Below are 17,726 nucleotides of genomic sequence, written 5' to 3'. Positions count from 1 at the left end.
CCTTCTCTCTATTTTTTCTCCTCGAAAGTGAATATATGGAGTCAAGGTGGAAGTCGGTGGAGCATTAGGGGGCCCACGAGGCAGGGGCGCGCCTAGGGCGGTAGGCGCGCCCCCACCCTCGTGGACATGGTGTGGGCCCCCTGACGTGGATTCTTCTTCCAATATTTTTTATATATTCCAAAAATAATCTCCGTTGATTTTTAGGTCATTCCGAGAACTTTTATTTCCGCACAAAAATAACACCATGGCAATTCTGCTAAAAACAATGTCAGTCCGGGTTAGTTCCATTCAAATCATGCAAGTTAGAGTCCAAAACAAGGGCAAAAGTGTTTGGAAAAGTAGATACGACGGAGACGTATCATATGCCTCGACATGGTGGCTTCACACACCTTCGGAGAGCTACGACATGAGTTGGCCCAAGACGAAGAGACCTTTGCGGCGAGAGTTCGTGCCTCCAACCTTCACAGAACAACGTCTACGCTAATTGGAGAACACCACCCAAGGATCCAAGTCCATCGACGAGTACTTCAAGGAGATGACGAATGCCTTGCGACGAGCCGGTGTGAATGACCCCATTTGGATGAAGTTCCACTTCATTATGGGATTGAACAACGACATCTCCAAGACTATCTTCCTCGAGAACTACAAGTCCCTCGATGACTACTACATTGGTGCTCTCAAGGAGGAACAAGAACTCATGAAGGCCAAGGCTTCTCGACCCCAAGCACACTTCTCGAAGACCAAGATCCAACACGACGGGCATGAGGCTAGTACCACGCCGGTGTCCAAGCCTGATGAGCTCCAAGACGATGCTCCCAAGTTCAACTTCACCGCCATCCTTCTTGGTGGCATTGATGATGCCGATTCTACTTCGACTCTTTTTCAAGACGGTGCGGCGACGAGTATGGCTACGGAGACCCTCAAGGACCAAGCTTTGGATATGAGCGACAAGGTGGCGAGCAAGGATGATTCTTCCATCTTTGGAGGCGAGCGTGATGATGTGCCATCTTCGGCCTTCATCCACGGCGACGATGACGAGATGGTTGAGCATGGGATTTTCACTTCGACCACGACAATGTATGATGACTTGAGTGACTTGTGCCACCATATTGAGAGTGAGAGTGGCTTCACCACTAGCCCGACCTATGATGAGTTGCCACACTTCTCATGTGAGGAGAGCCACAACCCCCACCACTTGAGTGAGATGAGTGACTCTTACCATATGCGAGTTTGAGTGCACCTACCTTGAGGGAGTGAGTGAACCACCACATAGAGAGAGTGAGATAGTTGATAGGTCATGTGAGGCCACTTTCAACACTAACGACTTGACCTCTACCTCTATTGTGTCTTCTCATTTGGTGCTAGGTCCCATTTATGATGACGCGCCGATCCTTGACAACTTTGTCCTCCCTTTGGACAAGACGATGGCCATGGTGGAATATGATGCACCCCCCACATGGTTCCATCAAGATGAAGATGACCACCATTTGGTCTTTCCCACCTCACCTACACCACTTGAGTGGAATGGAAAAGGTAACATAGGTGAATGTGATGCTCTAGTACCACTAGTGGACATTCTTGACATTGATTGCTTCATGATGTTGATCAACCTGTTTCCATGCTTCATGCTAGTGCGACTTCCTCATGTGATGATTTCTTGCCCATTTACGATGAGTATGATGATTCTCATGTGGAGTCTATTAGTTGTGATGCCATGTTACATATGATTTCTTGTGACAATTGTTTAGGTCACATCATGTTTGGCAATCCACTTGACTTGTCATATGCTATGCATGAGATCAACAATATGTTATATTTGCAATCTCTTCATGTTGACTATGCATATGCCATTAAAATTAACCCAATTTGCACATATGGCATAGATGACAAGCCCATGGTTATTGGCAGTTGTTTTTCTTGTGATGATATTGATATGCTCCCTTTGCATCATTTATCTCATATGCCATGCCATGACTACCTAGCTTCGGTTATGCATTGTTTTGGATGTTGTCCATTTTCTCCATATGATGTTTCCAATATTGCTCATGAGGAGACCACCATAGTTTCCTCATACATGTTAGGAGATTTTGATCCATCCCATCCATTGCATGATCTCAATAATTATGTGCACCATATGTTTCCCATGAATGAAAATGCTATTGATGTGCCATATATTTGTATGCTCAAATTGCATCCCCATCGTGTTATACATAACAACTATTCTTTCATGATGGATGACATGTTCTTATACCATGCATCAAATTTCTTCGAGAATTTCTTATCTTGTGCTAACTCACACGTGCACATACACATCATGATGGATGATGTGTACATTTACCACACACACAATTTCTTTCGTTTGTGTATTTGTTGTGTAGGTACCCATGCTTCCTTGTCAACCTCACAATCCCATGAGTTGACAAAACGAGCTCTAGAGAGCAACGATGACTTGGGATCCCATGGATGGTCTTTCCCACCGCTCCCTTCACGCCAAGACTTCGCGCATTTCTTCTACATGTCCCTCACTTGGCTATGGGTTATTGTCCTTTACATATTATATGCCCATCTCGCCATGTTCACTTTGCATGATATGCTTATTCCTATGCCTTTGCCATGCATTTGTGACCCATGCTTTGCATTACACATGATGATTGATTCTAGTACCCATATGTGTATTTGCAAGCTTGGTGGAGATATTGCTTGTTCTTTCCATGTTTACTTTGTGCCCAATGCTTATGATCATGCTTTGATCTTGATTTGTGATCGTGCCTGCGATATGTCATGTGCATTGCCCGTGCCCATTAATTTCTCACATGACATGATTGCCATGATTTCCTCTAGTGTGTTGCATCTTCGCTCCACTAGTTTGCACGACTTGATTACTATGCTTGCTTATGTTGCATCACCGATGATTCATACTTGATCATTTCATGCGGTTGATGACAACCATCTACATGCTTTACACATGATTGCCATTGCTTCTTGCCATATATCTCCATATGTTGCCTCTCTCATGCTAGATGATTTTCCATGTATTGAGTGCAACAATGCTTTTAGTCTTCCTCATGAGATTGCCCCCATAGCATTCTCACATATAATTGGAGATTTTGACATATTTCTTGTGAAGCATGCTTGCCTTCCTTCTTTGCACCATATACCTAGTGCCATGAATATAGCCATTGTTGCATCATATTGTTCATGCACTTGTGCTTCTAGTGATTACGTGCAAGAGAAGAGAACCATCATGATGGATTATGTGTTTATCTACCATGTGCATACTTTCTTTGTTTTGTTTTGTGCATGTGTAGGATACTTGGACATTGTGTCGACTTCCACTTCACGTGAATTGACCATTCGAGCTCTTGAGGGCGCACCACCTTCTACCACAACGATTATACATCGCACTTGCTTGTGCTTCGGCATTGTGAAGGACGCACAAGGACACGCTTTCAAGGTGATATCCTTCTCTTTCGAGAAACCCAAAACCATGAGCATGCATATTGTGTATCATACTACTTGTGTTTCTTGCACCATGAGACTTATTTGTCATCTTGGACCCCTTCATTGCGCACATGTTAGAGATCTTGCTTCGACTTGTCATTTTCACCGTTCCATGCATCGTGATATATATGCCTTGTGTGTTGCATCCAAATTCTTGGATTACTTGCTCCTATCATATGTTTGGTTGCAACAATATCATTTCTTCACATATGCCATGTCCCATTGATTGCTACATGCTTGCCTTGATTGCCTCACACATGATGAACAATTGCTCTTTCTATTGTGTTGAGTGCCACTCTATATTCACTACACCCTATGCACATTATGCTTGGATTGTCTTGCACTTGACCCATGTGTTTAGACATATGATATTCTTTGGTTTTGTGAATGATAAATATGCCTACCATAGACCTTTGATTGAGCAATTTGTGAATGCTTGCTATGACCTTGAGGTAGATGCTTATTATCTTGTCACACATATTTGCATCACAACCTCACATTTACATGCTTGTCCCCATGATATCTTTGCTTGTGCTCGATTGATATGCTTACATGCCATGTCACAATCCTTTGTAAAACCATATGCCATGCTTGATAACGACACTTGTGTGGTGAATCACCTCTTAAATGCTTGGTTTTGCCCTAACGCTCACCACATTTGTTTTTCCAAGTGTTTGTTGTTTCTGCTCCTTTTGAAGGAGTCAGTAGACGGTGCGACATTGGAGCGTGCCCATTCCGAGCTTGAAGATGATGAGTATTGGGTGATCGTCCACTCCTACACAGCGAAACCATCTCTTTCCCATGGTGATTTGGTTTTCGATCCGAGGTCGGATCTTTCCCAAGGGGGAGGGGATGATGTGGAGCATCCTATGGTGATCTCCATGTACACCTTCATAGCCCCTCAAGCCCCAAGTGGACCTACCAGACTTAAGGTGAACCCGCTCCTCTTTGAGATTTACATGAATATCCATTAGACTTGGGTGCTACCTGTAACGGCCTCGATGCGGCTATATCTCCTACGTGTCGAAGCACGACTTGGAGGCATAACCGCATTGAAAGCAATGTCGCAAGTAAGGTAATCTTCACAACAACCCATGTAAATAGATAATAAGGGGAAAGGTACATAGTTGGCTTACACTCGCCACGTCACACAAAGTACATAAATAGCATTACATCATCCAATACACTCATGGTCCGACTACGGTACCAAAATAAAAGATCAACCCCAACATGCGACATGGTCCCAATCGCCCCAACTGGGCACCACTACTGATTATCAGGGAAAGACACATAGTAACGGCGTGAGTCTTCATCGAACTCCCACTTGAGCTCAAGCACATCATCTGGAATGAAGTCATCGGGCCCTGCATCTGGTTTGGAAGTAAACTGTGAGCCACGGGGATTCAGCAATCTCGCACCCTCGCGATCAAGACTATTTAAGCTTATAGGAAAGGCAAGGTAATATATGGAGCTGCAGCAAGCGACTAGCATATTTGGTTGCTAACCAGTTCGCACAAGAGAGCGAGAAGAGAAGGCAAAGCACGAACGAAGAACTAGAGAACAACCTACGGCAAACATTACTCCAACACCGTGTTCACTTCCCGGACTCCGCCGAGAAGAGACCATCACGGTTACACACACAGTTGATTCATTTTAATTAAGTTAAGGTTCAAGTTATCTACAACCGGACATTAAAAAATTCCCATCTGCCCATAACCGCGGGCATGGCTTTCGAAAGTTCAAATCCCTGCACGGGAGTCCCAACTTAGCCCATGACAAGATCTCACGGTCAACGAAGGATAAACCTTCTCCCGAGACATTCCGATCAGACTCGGTATCCCGGTTCTACAAGACAACTTCGACAAGTTAAAACAAATCCAGCAACACCGCCCGAATGTGCCGACAAATCCCGATAGGATCTGCACATATCTCGTTCTCAGGGCACACTCAGATGAGCTCTCCATACAACTAAAACCAAATCTCGAGTTTCCCCGAGGGGGCGCTACACAGGACTCTAGTTTGGACCAACACTCGGAGGAGCACTGGCCCGGGGGGTTTAAAATAAGATGACCCTTGGGCTCTGGAAACCCAAGGGAAAAATAGGCTAGGTGGCAAATGGTAAAACCAAGGTTGGGCATTGCTGGAGGAGTTTTATTCAAGGCGAGCTGTCAAGGGGTTCCCATTATTACCCAACCGCGTAAGGAATGCAATATCCGGGAACATAACACCGATATGACGGAAACTAGGGTGGCAAGAGTGGAACAAAACACTAGGCAAAAGGCCGAGCCTTCCACCCTTTACCAAGTATATAGATGCATTAAGATAACAAGATAATATAATGATATCCCAACAATAAACAATGTTCCAACAAGGAACGATCTCCAATCTTCACCTGCAACTAGCAACGCTATAAGAGGGGCTGAGCAAAGCGGTAACATAGCCAATCAACGGTTTGCTAGGACATGGTGGGTTAGAGGTTTGACATGGCAATTTGGGAGGCATGATAAGCAAGTGGTAGGCATCATAGCACAGGCATAGCAAAAGAGCAAGCAACTAGCAAGCAAAGATAGAAGTGATTTCGAGGGTATGATCATCTTGCCTGCAAAGTTGTCAGAGTTGATTGGATCCTCGAAAGCAAACTCAACGGGCTCCTCATTAGTGAACTCGTCTCCCGGCTCTACCCAAACAAGACAAACAAGCAAAAGGAACACAATCAACCACGTGCAAAGCTCAAACAACATGATGCAAACATGGTATGCTATGCGAGATGCGATATGTGATGCATATACAAGATTTGACAAGGAATGAATGAACCTGGACTCAACATGGAAATCCAAAAGTGCCACTGGAAAGGTGAGGTGATTTCGGTTGAAATTGATATAAAGAACACCGGAATCAGATGCACGGTTTGGAAATGGCAAGCAAAACAAATATGGCACCGATCTGCGATAAACAGCAAGTAGCCATCTAAATGCAACAAGATAAACATGATAAAGCACCCAAACATGACAACAAAATATATGGCAGGGATCCACTCATGATGCTTGACAAAAGATGAACACTGAGATAAAGCCAATTCGTCCATTAACAGGTTCAAACAAGCATGGCAAAAGTGCAATTGGTCAACAGGTTTCAGACTTAGTGAAATTAACACAAGCCTGGAATTTCAGATCAGGTAGCACACTTTGGAGCATGAAAACTATATGCTACACGAACTTAACATGGCAAAGCAAGACATGACATGAAGCTACTCCAATAGCTTAACAAAAATCCCTTAGTTACCTTGAGCCAAAAGGGATCAGAAAATACAATTGCAACCATGTGAACATGGCAAAAACATAATCAGATCTCAGACTTAGAGAAAAACCGGAGCATGCAAATCTGTTAACGAGTAGGCATGTTTACGAGCTCGATGCACTCACTACAGAGCAAGGCATGACAATCTAAGAATTCACCCATCAAGAATACATATTATATAAGCTAGACATGGCCAGAACAACAACAAAGCATGCACGGATCAACAACAACATCCTCGGCAAAATCGCTAACAAGTAGACCATCTGCCAGGATTCACGAAATAGCAAAAGTAGAGCTCGATTAACTCAAGCTAGGTTGTTCCATAATTTCAAACAAGGACATGGATTGATAGAGCACCACAATATTAACAAATCATCTTCACTGATCATCCTCAAAAGAGGCACGGATGACTAGGAAACAACATGAACATATGGCATATTGATTAAAACAGATCAAGGACTTAGAGAAATTCTAAGTCCCTGAAATCAGCATTAACGAATGCACCATTTGCAAGCTTGTGATAGTCACCACACATATCACAAAAATACATGGATAGAACCTCTGTAAAGATGGCAAAGCATATAACAAAACTCATGTAGAGCTCAGGAGCATATCATGCACACATTAATCATGGCAAAAATGACAAATAGCTATTTGGTGCAGCAGATCTGACAATTAACTCAAATAGCTCTCTTCCAACAGCATTTCGGGCATCAAGATGAGCTCAAATGAAAATGATGCAATGAGACGAAACGATGTACTCTCTGAGACAAACATTTTGATATGCTACACGTGCAAAACGGAGCTACGGATGCGGAGTTACGATGCGTCAAAGTTTGCCAAAAATACTGAAAAACTGGGGACTTAGAGAAATTATACCCTCCGGATCTAGGGTTTACTGTACACTGATCCGGATCCACTATTCACCGGCGAAGACCCGAGGTCGCCGGCGAGGATCTCCTACTCCGGCGAGGAAGAGATGCCGCTCCGGCGCGAGGGAAGCCAGATCCGGCGAGAGGGAGGACAGGGCGGCGACGATGGTCGTCGGGCGCGGCCCCGACGCAGATTGGCGGTGGCGGGCGGTGGAGGAGAAGACCGCCGGAGCGAGGCGGCGATAGGCCGGCGAATGGATGGCGACGGTGGTCCGGCGCCGACGCTGGGAGAGGAGAAGCGGCGCGGGGAGCTCGGGCAACGGTGGGGCGATGGGCTCGCGGGGGCCCAACTAGGGCCTCCCGAGCCAGCGATGTGGGGCGAAGCGGGCGCCGAATGGGAGGCGGACACATGGCGGCGGAGGGGCAAGTCGGACACGTCCGGCCCGGTTCAGACGCGTCCGGCGGCGCGGGGAAGATGGATCTAGTGTTTCGGGGGAGAAGAACCCGTGGATTTCGGAGGGGGTGCTATTTATAGACATAGGAGGAGCTAGGAGAGTCCAAATGAGGTGCGGTTTTCGGCCACACGATCGTGATCGAACGCTCTAGATTATGGAGAGGGTTTTGGTGGGTTTTGGGCCAAAATGGAAGGCTGTTGGGCTGCAACGCACACGAGGCCTTCTCGGTCCCTCGGTTAACCGTTGGAGCATCAAACGAAGTCCAAATGGTACGAAACTTGACAGGCGGTCTACCGGTAGTAAACCACGGCTGCTTGGAAAGTCTCGGCCAATACGGAAATGTTTAACCCCCACACACGAAAGAAAGGTAGAAAGGACCACCGGAGGAGATAGGAGCACCAGAATGCAAAACGGACAACGGGGAAAATGCTCGGATGCATGAGACGAACACGTATGCAAATGCAATGCACATGATGACATGATATGAGATGCATGACAACGACAACAACACACGGAGACAAAAACCCGAACCCGAGGAAATAAAATAACTTAGCGCCGGAAACGGCAAGAGTTGGAGTACATATTAGGTAAATAACATCCGGGGTGTTACAACACTCCACCACTACAAAAGGATCTCGTCCTGAGATCTAGGACTGGAAGAACGCCGGGTACTCAGAACGGAGGTGATCCTCGCGTTCCCAGGTGGCTTCATGGTCGGAATGGTGTGACCACTTGACTTTGAGGAATTTGATTGACTTATTGCGAGTCTTGCGTTCAGTCTCTTCAAGAATAGCAACGGGGTGCTCACGATAAGAGAGATCTTCTTGGAGATCAATGTCTTCGAAGTTGATAGTGCGGTGAGGAGTCTTGAAGCACTTGCGGAGCTAAGAGACATGGAACACGTCGTGCACATTTGCAAAGTTTGAAGGAAGCTCGAGTTGATAAGCGAGATCTCCTCTCTTACTAACGATTTTGAAAGGACCCACGTATCTAGGGGCAAGCTTCCCTTTGATACCGAAGCGATGAGTAACTTTCATCGGAGAGACGCGGAGGTAAACATGATCTCTGATCTCGAAAGCCAAATCACGATGCTTACTATCATAGTAGCTCTTCTGGCGCGATTGCACTGCTTTGAGGGTATCTCGAATGACTTTGCACATCTCCTCTGCCTCTGTGATCAAGTCATTTCCAAGAAGTTGACGTTCACTAGTTTCTGACCAGTTGAGAGGAGTACGACACTTCCTGCCATACATAATTTCGAATGGGGCCTTGCCCGAACTGGCTTGAAAACTGTTGTTATAGGAGAATTCAGCATATGGAAGACAATCTTCCCACTTCATACCAAAGGAGATGACGCAAGCCCTGAGCATATCTTCAAGAATCTGATTGACACGCTCGACTTGACCGCTAGTTTGAGGATGGAAAGCTGTGCTGAAGCGGATGTTGGTGCCCATGGCCTTCTGAAAAGAATCCCAAAACTTGGAGGTAAAGATGCTACCACGGTCTGAAGAGATCACCTGTGGAATGCCGTGCAGAGAGACAATCCGAGAGGTATACAGCTCCGCCAATTGAGCTGCAGTGATTGACTCTTTGATAGGCAGAAAAGGAGCCACTTTAGTGAGTTTGTCGATGACAACGAATATAGCATCATTGCCATGCTTGGACTTTGGAAACCCAGTCATGAAGTACATCTCAATGTGGTCAAACTTCCATTCTGGAATGGCAAGAGGTTGGAGGAGACCAGCTGGCCTTTGGTGTTCTGCCTTCACTCTTCTGCAGACATCACACTCATTCATGAACTTAGAATCTCTCGCTTCATTCGAGTCGACCAATAAGCCTGCTTGAGGTCCTGATACATCTTCGTACTCCCAGGGTGGATGGAGAGGAGTGAATTGTGAGCCTCGTTCATGATAACTTTACGAAGGTCACCTTTGGGCACAACAATACGATCCTCGAAGAAGAGAGTATCCTTGTCATCAAGGCGGTAGCACTTGTACTTGGGTTGACTCTTGGCAATCCCAATCTTCACCTTCTTCACCATAGCATCAAGAAGTTGAGCCTCGCGAATCTGATCTTCCAAAGTAGGAGAAACTTGAAGGTTGGCGAGGAAACCTTGAGGAACAACTTGAAGATTGAGTTTGCGGAAAGCTTCACAAAGCTCGGGTTGGTAAGGCTTGATAATCAGACTGTTGCAATAAGCCTTCCTGCTCAAAGCGTCAGCAATCACATTGGCCTTGCCTAGAGTATACTCGATACTCGGCTTATACTCTTGAATCATTTCGGCCCAACGAGTCTGCCTGAGGTTGAGATTAGGCTGAGTGAAGATGTACTTGAGGCTCTTGTGGTCAGTGAAAATGTCCACTTTTCTTCCCAATAAGAGATGTCTCCAAGTCAAAAGAGCATGCACAACTGCCGCCAACTCGAGGTCATGAGTGGGGTAGTTCTTCTCGCTGGGCTTGAACTGGCGAGAGGTATAAGCCACAACTTTCTTCTCTTGCATCAACACTGCACCAAGACCTTGAAGAGAGGCATCGCAGAAGACCTCGAACGGTTTGGATTCATCAGGAGGAGTCAGAACTGGAGCATTGACCAATTTCTCTTTCAAAGTGTTGAAAGCAATGTCACATTCCGGAGACCAAACATACTTGACGTTCTTCTGGAGAAGGTTTGTAAGAGGCTTCGCGATCTTTGAAAATTTCTCAACGAACCTTCGACAGTAGCTTGCGAGACCGAGGAAGCTGCGGAGTTGCTTCACGTTCTGAGGTGGTTCCCAATTCACAATTGCAGATACCTTCTCAGGATTCACCGCAATGCCCTTGGCAGAGATGATATGCCCAAGATAAAGAACCTCATCGAGCCAAAACTCGCACTTTGAGAACTTGGCGTAGAACTGATGTTCCCTGAGCTTATCGAGCACCAAACGCAAGTGCTTGGCATGATCTTCCTTGTTCTTCGAAAAGACCAGAATGTCGTCGAGATAGACCAAAACAAAGTCATTTGTGTAGGCGTTGAAGATGCAGTTCATCATACGAGAGAAAGTTGGAGGAGCGTTGACGAGGCCAAAAGACATCACAGTGTATTCATATGAACCATAGCTTGTTTTGAAAGCCGTCTTGGGAATATCTTGCTCACGTATTCGAATCTAATGATAACCCATACGGAGATCAAGCTTGGAGAATACTTGGGCAACTTTGAGTTGTTCGAACAGCTCATTGATGTTGGGAAGTGGGTACTTGTTCTTGATAGTCTTCTTGTTCAATGGACGGTAGTCAACACAAAGTCGGTCCGTTCCATCCTTCTTCTTCACAAAAAGAACTCCACAACCCCACGTAAAAGAACTAGGTCGGATGAGACCCATTTTCTCTTGAATATCGAGTTGCTTCTTCAGCTCCTTCAACTCTTCAGGTCCGAGCTTGTAAGGACGTTTGCACACTGGTTCCGTGCCAGGCTCAAGGTCGATGACGAATTCAACTGGCCGGTGCGGAGCCATTCTTGGAAGCTCTTCTGGAAAAACGTCTTGATATTCACAGACGACTGGAATTTGAGAGATAGCATCCAGTTCACCCTTCTCATTGAGAGAAAACAGACGGATTGTATCATCACGAGCGGCAAAGACAATTACATCCTCAGACGAATGAGTCAATTGAATCTGCCTGGCAGCACAATCAAGATGTGCCTTGTGCTTAGAAAGCCAATCCATTCCGAGAATAAGATCAATATCTGAGTCGCCCAGAACAATAGGAGAAGCTAGAAATTTGTAGTCGCCCAACGTGATAGAAATATCCGGGACGCAGAAATTAGCTGTCATTTGCTTGCTCGGTGACACGATTTGCAAAGAATTTTGCAGATACTGATAATCGCAATCATACTTTGATGCAAAAGGTTTGGAAATGAAACAATGCGATGCACCCGTGTCAAAAAGAACTTTTGCAGGAATATCGTTAACAGGAAGGTTACCCATGATGACATCTGACGAGTCCTCTGCCTGAGCTGCATTCACCATGTTGACCTTGGTGTACTTGGGGTTATGCTTGACCACAGCTGTACTTGCCGATCTCACAGGAGGAGGAGGAGGGAGACGCCTCTGGTTGAAGCATTTGTTGGCATAGTGACCCTTCTGTTGGCACTTGTTGCACGTGACCTCTGAAAGCGGACGGTGATACGGAGCACTCGATCTTGGAGCTTGAGACGAAGTCTTGTTCTGAAAGCCAGGGTTGGGTGGGTGGGAAGATCCACTGCCACCTTTGCTCTTCTTTTGATACGGCTGACGGAACGGAGGAGGAGGAAGCCAATACTTTTGCTGCTTAGCCACTTGAGTAGAGAAAGAAGGAGTAGCATCTCTGACTCGCTTCTTGGAAGCATCACACTTCAGTTGAGCAGCCTCTTGCTTCAATGCCAGGTTGTAAAACTCATCGTACCTCCTGGGCTCAAAGAGAACGAGAGCTAGCTGGATTTCTTCTCTGAGACCACCCCTGAACTGGTATATCATGCTCTTCTCGTCAGGGACATCCTGCTTAGCAAAGCGGGCGAGCTTCTGAAACATCTTGTTGTAGTCATAGAAACACATAGAGCCTTGCTTCAGGTTGCAGAATTCCTCACGCTTGCTTTCAACCACGCTCTGAGGAATATGATGAGCTTTGAAGTCTTGATGGAATTCATACCAGGTAATCTCACGGCCTCCTCTGGAATCTTTGTACTGCTGAAACCATTCTGCAACTTGGTCTTTGAGTTGGAAGGAAGCGAACTTGACAATGTCCTCAGGCCTGACGTTACTGCACTCGAAATGCTTGCACAAGTCCACGAGCCAATCGTCAGCATCAGTTGCCTCAACACAATTGCTGAAAGTCTTTGTCTGGTTAGCAAGGAACTGGTTGAGTGTAGCAAAGTGATTCTGATTGTTGCCCTGGTAGCCTTGGTTACCTTGGTTCGCTTGGTTGCGCTCTCGAAGAATTTGCATGATCAACTGCGTGTTTGCATTGGTAGCAGCCATCACAGCTTGCCATGCCTCCGGAGCAGGGGGTGGTGGTGGCGGATCAGGATTCGGAGTCATGCGCGTTGGAGGAGCCATCCTGAAGAGGTTGACATCCATTAGCACATTGACAGACAAATATAGAAGATGAACCAAACGGGTTGAAATTGCAACATATAGTCTTCACATCCGAACAAAATGAACGAATGCATTCCAATTGAAATGGTCACATATCCATAAATTGAGAAGCCACTTAGAATTTAGGTAGAGGAATAAAGTCAACAAGGTACGGAGCAAGAACTAATACTCGGTCAGGATCACCCAATCTCAAACCAAATATCCGTGGAAGAAGAACTAGAGCTACAAGAATTCCCACCTATGAAACTCCCGAACCTTTCCGGTTATGCAATCAGGTGTTGGGGATACAAGGGAAGCATAATATCTCACCCAAATCTAGCAAATCCTACATCCAGTTGTATCCATCCTTCAACACATAACCGAGAAAAACTTCGGAAATCGTCTACCTCAACCTTCGAAAAGCATCCGCTATACAAGTTATGGCAATACTCCCGAACTCCCGCCCCAGTACTGGGTGGTGTCGAGGTTATCTCACCAACAACTGCATAAAAGAGATTTTCGATGTCGGCGAACTAAACTCAGGTATTCCAGAACTGCAACGATAAAATTGTGACGACAACACCTCAGAGCTCAACTCCCCGGGACACTGCCACAACCCCTAAATGACAGGAGGCACCAAGAACAATGTTCTCGTCACAAATCGATCGGAACGATTCCAAGATACCCGCGTGATCCTAAATTTTTTTTAGTGAAATTTGAGAAGAGAAGAGTCAAAACTCTATGTCAGGATGCCTTACCAGAGCGATGAAGGGACTGGGGAGTAAAAAGAATTCCTAAACTCTCCGATATATAATTCCTAATGACTCAAAACATTTTTCTAGACTCAACCCGTCAGCTAATTCGATCAAGCAATGGGGCTCCTAAGGTCGGGGAAGGCTCTGATTACCAACTTGTAACGCCCTCGATGCGGCTATATCTCCTACGTGTCGAAGCACAACTTAGAGGCATAACCGCATTGAAAGCAATGTCGCAAGTAAGGTAATCTTCACAACAACCCATGTAAATAGATAATAAGAGGAAAGGTACATAGTTGGCTTACACTCGCCACATCACACAAAGTATATAAATAGCATTACATCATCCAATACACTCATGGTCCGACTACGGTACCAAAATAAAAGATCAACCCCAACATGCGACATGGTCCCGATCGCCCCAATTGGGCACCACTACTGATCATCAGGGAAAGACACATAGTAACGGCGTGAGTCTTCGTCGAACTCCCACTTGAGCTCAAGCGCATCATCTAGAACGGAGTCATCGGGCCCTGCAACTGGTTTGGAAGTAAACTGTGAGCCACGGGGACTCAGCAATCTCGCACCCTCGCGATCAAGACTATTTAAGCTTATAGGAAAGGCAAGGTAATATGTGGAGCTGCAGCAAGCGACTAGCATATTTGGTGGCTAACCTGTTCGCACAAGAGAGCAAGAAGAGAAGGCAAAGCGCGAACGAAGAACTAGAGAACAACCTACGGCAAACATTACTCCAACACCGTGTTCACTTCCCACACTCCGCCGAGAAGAGACTATCACGGTTACACACGTAGTTGATTCATTTTAATTAAGTTAAGGTTCAAGCTATCTACAACCGGACATTAACAAATTCCCATCTGCCCATAACCACGGGCACGGCTTTCAAAAGTTCAAATCCCTGCAGGGGAGTCCCAACTTAGCCCATGACAAGCTCTCACGGTCAATGAAGGATATACCTTCTCCCGAGACATTCCGATCAGACTCGGTATCCCGGTTCTACAAGACAACTTCGACAAGTTAAAACAAATCCAGCAACACCGCCCGAATGTGCCGACAAATCCCGATAGGATCTGCACATATCTCATTCTCAGGGCACACTCAGATGAGCTCTCCATACAATTAAAACCAAACCTCGAGTTTCCCCGAGGGGGCGCTGCACAGGACTCTAGTTTGGACCAACACTCAGAGGAGCACTGGCCCGGGGGGGGGGGTTTAAAATAAGATGACCCTTGGGCTCCGGAAACCCAAGGGAAAAAGAGGCTAGGTGGAAAATGGTAAAACCAAGGTTGGGCATTACTGGAGGATTTTTATTCAAGGCGAACTGTCAAGGGGTTCCCATTATTACCCAACCGCGTAAGGAACGCAAAATCCGGGAACATAACACCGATATGACGGAAACTAGGGCGGCAAGAGTGGAACAAAACACTAGGCAAAAGGCCGAGCCTTCCACCCTTTACCAAGTATATAGATGCATTAAGATAACAAGATAATATAATGATATCCCAACAATAAACAATGTTCCAACAAGGAACGATCTCCAATCTTCACCTGCAACTAGCAACGCTATAAGAGGGGCTGAGCAAAGCGGTAACATAGCCAATCAACGGTTTGCTAGGACATGGTGGGTTAGAGGTTTGACATGGAAATTTGGGAGGCATGATAAGCAAGTGGTAGGCATCGTAGCATAGGCATAGCAAAAGAGCGAGCAACTAGCAAGCAAAGATAGAAGTGATTTCGAGGGTATGATCATCTTGCCTCCAAAGTTGTCAGAGTTGACTGGATCCTCGAAAGCAAACTCAACAGGCTCCTCGTTAGCGAACTCGTCTCCCGGCTCTACCCAAACAAGACAAACAAGCAAAAGGAACACAATCAACCACGTGCAAAGCTCAAACAACATGATGCAAATATGGTATGCTATGCGGGATGCGATATGTGATGCATATGCAATATTTGACAAGGAATGAATGAACCTGGCCTCAACCTGGAAATCCAAGAGTGCCACTCGAAAGGTGAGGTGATTTCGGTTGAAATAGATATAAAGAACACCGGAATCGGATGCACGGTTTGGAAATGGCAAGCAAAACAAATAAGGCACCGATCTGCGATAAACAGCAAGTAGCCATCTAAATGCAACAAGATAAACATGCTAAAGCACCCAAACATGACAACAAAATACATGGCAGGGATCCACTCATGATGCTTGACAAAAGATGAACACTAAGATACGGCCAATTCGTCCATTAACAGGTTCAAACAAGCATGGCAAAAGTGCAATTGGTAAACAGGTTTCAGACTTAGTGAAATTAACACAAGCCTGGAATTTCAGATCAGGTAGCACACTTTGGAGCATGAAAACTATATGCTACACGAACTTAACATTGCAAAGCAAGGCATGACATGAAGCTACTCCAATAGCTTAACAAAAATCCCTTAGTGACCTTGAGCCAAAAGGGATCAGAAAATACAATTGCAACCATGTGAACATGGCAAAAACATAATCAGATCTCAGACTTAGAGAAAAACTAGAGCATGCAAATCTGTTAACGAGTAGGCATGTTTACGAGCTCGATGCACTCACTACAGAGCAAGGCATGACAATCTAAGCATTCACTCATCAATAATACATATTATATAAGCTAGACATGGCAATAACAATAACATAGCATGCACGGATCAACAACAACATCCTCGGCAAAATCGCTAACAAGTAGACCATCTGCCAGGATTCACGAAATAGCAAAAGTAGAGCTTGATTAACTCAAGCTAGGTTGTTCCATAATTTCAAACAAGGACATGGATTGATAGAGCACCACAATATTAACAAATCATCTTCACTGATCATCCTCAAAAGAGGCACGGATGACTAGGAAACAACATGAACATATGGCATATTGATTAAAACAGATCAAGGACTTAGAGAAATTCTAAGTCCCTGAAATCAGCATTAACGAATGCACCATTTGCAAGCTTGTGCTAGTCACCACACATATCACAAAAATACATGGATAGAACCTCTGTAAAGATGGCAAAGCATATAACAAAACTCATGTAGAGCTCAAGAGCATATCATGCACACATTAATCATGGCAAAAATGACAAATAGCTATTTGGTGCAGCAGATCTGACAATTAACTCAAATAGCTCTCTTCCAACAGCATTTCGGGCAGCAAGATGAGCTCAAATGAAAATGATGCAATGAGACGAAATGATGTACTCTTTGAGACAAACATTTTGATATGCTACACGTGCAAAACGGAGCTACGGATGCGGAGTTACGATGCGTCAAAGTTTGCCAAAAATACTGAAAAACTGGGGACTTGGAGAAATTATACCCTCCAGATCTAGGGTTTACTGTACACTGATCCGGATCCACTGTTCACCGGCGAAGACCCGAGGTCACCGGCGAGGATCCCCTACTCCGGCGAGGAAGAGACGCCGCTCCGGCGCGGGGGAAGCCAGATCCGGCGAGAGGGAGGATGGGGCGGCGACGACGGTCGTCGGGCGCGGCCCCGACGCGGATTTGCGGCAGCGGGCGGTGGAGGAGAAGCCCGCCGGAGCGAGGCGGCGGCAGGCCGGCGAATGGATGGCGGCGGTGGTCCGGCGCCGCCGCTGGGAGAGGAGAAGCGGCGCGGGGCGCTCGGGCGACGGTGGGGCGATGGGCTCGCGGGGGCCCAACTCGGGCCTCCCGGGCCGGCGATGTGGGGCGAAGCGGGCGCCGAATTTGGACGGGGCAAGTCGGACA

This window comes from Triticum urartu, chromosome 4, assembly GCF_003073215.2.
Source record: "Triticum urartu cultivar G1812 chromosome 4, Tu2.1, whole genome shotgun sequence".
NCBI classification, from domain to species: Eukaryota; Viridiplantae; Streptophyta; class Magnoliopsida; order Poales; family Poaceae; genus Triticum; species Triticum urartu.
The sequence above is the reverse complement of the archived record's forward strand: the minus strand, read 5'-3'. Positions refer to the sequence as shown.